Source organism: Podarcis cretensis, assembly GCF_951804945.1.
Source record: "Podarcis cretensis genome assembly, chromosome: 1".
Taxonomy (NCBI): domain Eukaryota; kingdom Metazoa; phylum Chordata; class Lepidosauria; order Squamata; family Lacertidae; genus Podarcis; species Podarcis cretensis.
In genome coordinates this window covers 3784031-3789956 of record NC_137170.1, presented here as the reverse complement: position 1 = coordinate 3789956, position 5926 = coordinate 3784031, and positions in this window count along the sequence as shown.

Below are 5926 nucleotides of genomic sequence, written 5' to 3'. Positions count from 1 at the left end.
TGCGTTGTCTTCATTGAGTTACGGTGTACAGTGGTACCTTGAGTTACATAAGCTTCAGGTTACATATGCTTCATGTTACAGACTCCGCTAACCCAGAAATAGTGCTTCAGGTTAAGAACTTTGCTTCAGGATAAGAACAGAAATAGAATCGTAGAACAACCAAAAGAAATAAAAAAGATATTCCAGAAATATTACAAGGACTTATATAAAAGAGGAAAGGAAACGGACTATGAAATAGATAGCTTTTTCCAAGAACAACATTTACAACAAATTGCAAAGGAAGAAAAAGAGCTATTAGACCAGATGATTACACAAGAAGAGATTAAAAAGGCCATAAAAAAGATGAAAATTGGGAAAGCACCGGGGCCGGACGGTTTACCGGCCAAATATTACAAAACATTAAGCGAACAAATATCCCCAATCCTGAGTGAAGTGATGAATAATATTTTAAAAGAGGGGGAAATCCCCAACTCCTGGAAGGAAGCATATATCACATTAATTCCTAAAAAAGATGTAGATGCTTTAGAGGTGAAGAACTACAGACCGATTTCGTTATTAAATAATGATTATAAGCTGTTTGCAGATGTGATGGCAGAAAGATTAAAAAAGGTCTTGAACAACAGAATTCACAAAGATCAAACGGGTTTCCTCCCAGGGAGACAACTGAGGGATAACGTAAGAAACGTAATAGACATCATTGAATACCTAGATACTAGAATAGACGTTCAGGCCGCCCTGGTATTCATAGACGCCGAAAAGGCATTTGATAATATTTCATGGGACTTCCTTAAGAAAAGTTTGACAGTGATGGGGATGGGAGAAAGATTTAGAAAAGGTATAGAAGCTATCTACTATGAACAAAAGGCAAAACTTGTAATAAACAATACAACATCAGAATTTTTTAATATACACAAAGGAACTAGACAAGGCTGCCCTTTATCTCCCCTACTATTTATAACAGTACTGGAAATATTTAATAAAAGATTGAGGGAAACAAAAGAAGTTAAAGGAATCAAGGTAGGATTGAATGAATATAAAATCAAAGCTTTTGCCGATGATATTGTACTAACTCTTCAAGATCCAAAGCATAGCGTAAAAGAAGCTCTACAAAAATTTGAAGAATTTGGCACTGTATCAGGACTCAAGGTTAATAAGAACAAAACTAAGATGTTGGTCAAAAATTTAACTAAGGAAGAAACGGTAGATCTAGAGCAAAGTGTGGGAATAATGACGGTAAAAAAGGTAAAATACCTTGGGGTATGGATTACGGCTAAAAATATTAACCTATTTAAAGATAATTACGAGACCACCTGGAAAAATATTAAGAAAGATTTGGAAATTTGGGACAGAATGAGACTATCCTTCTTAGGAAGGATAGCAGTTGTAAAAATGAATGTTCTACCCAGAATGTTGTTTTTATTTCAAACCATCCCGGTACTCAAAGGTCTAAAGCAATGTGAAGAATGGCAGAGAACTCTGGCAAAATACATCTGGCAGGGAAAAAGACCGCGAATTAAAATGAAAATATTAGTAGATAAAAAGGAAAGAGGGGGCTTTTCCCTACCGGATTTGAGTCTGTACTATGAAGCGGCATGTCTATTGTGGTTAAAAGATTGGATAAGATTGGAAAATAGAGAATTACTGGAGGGCTTCGACAATAGGTTCAGGTGGCACTCGTACGTGTGGTACGGAAAGGTGAAGGCACACAGGGGCTTCCTAAACCATATCTTTAGGGGTCCAATACTCCAGGTATGGGAGAGGAATAAAAATCTTTTGGAAAGGAAGACTCCCTGGTGGATTTCACCAATAGAGGTGTCGACTATTAAGAAAACCAATATGGAAGAGAAGAATGCCACTTATGAAGAACTTATAATCAAATCAGAACAAGGCTTGAAACTTAGACCATACGAGGAGATGAAATTTTTTTTCACAAGTTGGTTACAATACCATCAGGTGAATGGTTTGTTAACTGAAGACAAAAAGAAATTAGGATTTGAAGACAAAAAATCTAGGTTTAATGTGGAGGTAATAGAGGGAAAGAGTAAAGCATTGTCTAGGATATACGACATACTACTGGAGTGGTACACTAAAGATGAGGAGGTGAAGGAGGCGATGACAAAGTGGGCGATAGACGTGGGTTATAACATCGATTTTGAAAGGTGGTTAGAATTATGGAATAACAATATAAAGTTTACGGCGTGTATGGCATTGAGGGAAAATATGTGGAAGATGATATATAGGTGGTATCATACACTGGTGAAATTGGCTAAAATCTACAGGTTAAAGAATAAAAGATGCTGGAAATGTGGGGAAGCAGAAGGCGATTTCTACCATATGTGGTGGCTATGTAATAAAGTGAAAAGATTTTGGGAACTAATATATAATGAACTTTAAAAAATTCTCAAATATACTTTTCCAAAAAAACCTGAAGCCTTTCTGCTAGGAATGTTGGGTAAAGAGATTAAAAAAGAAGACAAGAGTATATTCCTCTATGCCACCACAGCCGCAAGAATTATGCTGGCACAAAACTGGAAAATGGAAACCATACCTAGTATAAGTGATTGGCAGGTTAAAATGGTGGAATACGCCGAACTTGCCAGATTAACGGGTAGAATACGAGACCAAGATGAGCAAAAATTTCATAAAAATTTGAGTAAATATTGGAAATATATTGAAAATAAACTGTAGAAGACACTGGTGGGGCTGGATTAACTCTAACAGAGAATATCTAATATTTAAGACTAAGAGAAAATACGTGAATGTAGGATTATTTGATACTTACCAATAGGGTGGAGGGAAGTCCAGGACTAAATAAAGTCCAAAGGTGTTTTTTTTTGTTTTTTTGTTTTTTCTTTTTTCTTTCGATGACAAGGAATTTTTATTTTTCAATTTATTTCCTTTTTTTCCTCTTTTTTCCTTTTCTTTGTATAAACAGAGGAAGAGATAAGTGTATTATGTAAACGAATAATAATTTATTTATATGTATGTTTATACGTTTAGTGATATGATTTGTACAGTGCATATTTATACAGACTTGTGTATTTCTAAAGTTTGAATAAAAATTATTTTTTTAAAAAAAAAGAACAGAAATCGTGCTCCGGCGGCGCAGCAGCAGCAGGAGTCCCCATTAGCTAAAGTGGTGCTTCAGGTTAAGAACAGTTTCAGGTTAAGAACAGACCTCCGGAACAAATTAAGTACTTAACCCAAGGTACCACTGTACATTACATTTTGTTTCTATTCCAAATAGACTGTGAATCGCTGCAGTTCTTGGTATTACAGTCATCTGCATCCCAATATTTTTTGGACCTAGCCATCCACTTAGGTGAGGAACATGAAAGCCTGACTTGTTGGCACCCCTTTCCTGTCTGCAGAACCCCTTCCAACCTTCCTGCTCAACCTCTGCCTTGTGAAGCAGGAAAACTTGCTTGTTGTACTTAAACCACATTTAGACACCAGTGAAAGCTGAAAGGGAGAGAAGCAAACCTGTTATACCCTGGACGGGGAAAGAGGCTGCAAATAAATTTCCCCCCGTAAATGTTTGTTGCCAGTACCTTTCAAGGGAGCAGAGGCAGGAGTTACGTGTTACCATTGCTTAATACCACTAGGAGAACCTAGTATTCTGGATCTGTTAGTGTAAGGGCAACATCGGCTATATATAACACCAAATCAGTCTGAAAATCAGTGTACTGTATATATTGTATATTGTTAAAATGATATTGTCAGGGGCTCAGGAGCAGAGGCACAGGGAAGAGAAGAGATGGAGAGCGAAGGGGAAGAATCCGAGGGGAGCGTAGGAGAAGAGGACAGTGGACCGAGGGATTCCATGAGCCTCTCCAGCGAATCGGAAGATTCACAGAAGGGGGCGCCGGTGGCCAGGGCAAGGGGGGTCCCAAGGGGGACACCCCAGAAGCAAGGGGCCAGCGGGGACTCCCAGAGCAGCAGTTGGAAATCAGGACCAGCTTCCCCACCAGAGCATAGTGGGGGGGAAGAGTCACAGGTATCGGGAGTAGCGTCTCCCCCAGCAGGGAGAGGAGAGGAGTCAGGGCTGACCACGCCTCCATCGGAGAGTCAGACAACGGAGGGGAGGTCAGATCCGGCCAGTATCCCGGAAGAGGGAAGCAGTGACAGAAGTAGTGTAACGGTCAGGAGGAAGGTCACTGGGTTGGCGCGAGAGGCAAGTTCAAATGTACAGGAGCGTGGGACAGCAGAGAATGAGGATTGGGAACCGGGTCCTAAAGCCCGCCGGAGGCAGGGGGAGGAGCTAAGCGACTCAGCGTCAGAGGAGTCCAGAAAGGGGAATGCCCCAGCGGGCAGGAGGACCCAGAGGAGAAGAGAGCAGCGGAAAAGGTGGAGCAGGGCTAGGATCTTAAACTGGTGTCAGAGGGGAGGAGATTCAGACGGGACTTCGCCGATCTAGGGTTTAAGACGTAGGGCTGCGCGCTGCGGCTTTGAAATGGAAATTGAACTTCAATAAAGACTTTTGTACATTATGACAGCCTAGCATTGGTCCTCTGTGAGCTGGGACCTAGAGGCAGCTCTGACAGTAAGTCCCGTCTCCTCTATACCTCGCAACATGAGTGGACGCAGCGAGGGGCGAAGATTAGTGCTTCGCGAGCTCACGGAAGCAGGACAGGATGACTACCGAAGAACAAATGGCAGCCCTGCAAGACGCAGTGACAAGGCTTAACATGGAGATATTAGCATCCAGAAAGAGAGAAGACGAAGCAGCCGCTGCCTGCCGGGATCTGCAAACCAGGTTGGAAATGTTGACCAAACAGGGGCTACCGGGTGCCAGACTAGAGGGGATTGGTCTAGGAAAGAGGGGAGGCAGCCTCGTGTCTCATTTCAATGGGAGCCTGCAGCAGTATCCTAACTTCAGAGCAGACATAGTTTATGCGCTCAAGTTACTGCAGAAGGACTTTAGAGATGAGGAGGAAAAAGTGGGCTTCATACTAACTCATCTCCATGGAGAAGCAAAAGCGTGGCTGCGCAATCTGTGGCGAGATAATGACCCAGCCCTCAGAAATGCGGATGCCTTTATTAAGGCGATGGACGCTTGTTTTTTATCAGCAGTAGATGTAGATGTCGCCAGAAGAGAGATACATGGACTGAGACAAGGCAAAGCCACTGTAAGACAATATCACTCCCGCTTTTTTGCATTGGTCAACGCGCTGGGATGGGAAAAAGACTCAGCTGCCGTCCGGGACCTGTTCTGGGAGGGGCTAAACGGGGCTGTGAAAGACGAAATTGCAAGGGGGGAGAGACCCCAGAGCACTAAAGAAGTGGTCCAGAAAGCGCTGGCGATTGGAGTGAGGCTGGAAGAACGTCCTTGGAGCAAGGACGAAGGGCGTTGGGGACGCACGCCAGCTAGATCACCTCCTTTCTTTCCCAAAGAAACAGCGCGCGCTCAGTCCACGCCTCCACTGGGAGGGGGAGAGGAGCCGATGGAGATAGGTGGTGCCAGGGCTCAGTCAGCAGCCAGAGCCCTCACACCGGGAGCAGTCAAAACGAAGGCTCCTAGAGGGAACAGGAAGTGTTACGTCTGTGACAGTGCTCAGCACATGGCGAAAGAGTGTCCCCAAAGGCTCCACAAGCACACTGCAGCCTCAGCAACAGTAAAGGGAACAGTTCACCAGGAGGAACCACTGCAGGGAAACGACGGAGTCTGGCTGGAGGCACAGGCACTGGGGCCCAGTCAGACGAGTCAGTGAAGAAGTCCCCAGAGATCTTACAGCCCACAGACCCCCTCCCGCCCAAACCGGTGGTGCAACTCACTGCATCACTCCAGCTACCCAATGGACTTACCATGGAAGTTCCTATCACCATTGATTCTGGTAGTAATGCGGACTTTGTAGGAGTGGACTTTGTCAAGCAACATAGCGTAGCACTCCTGCCGGCCACGATGCCCCTGCACGTTGTCACGGTC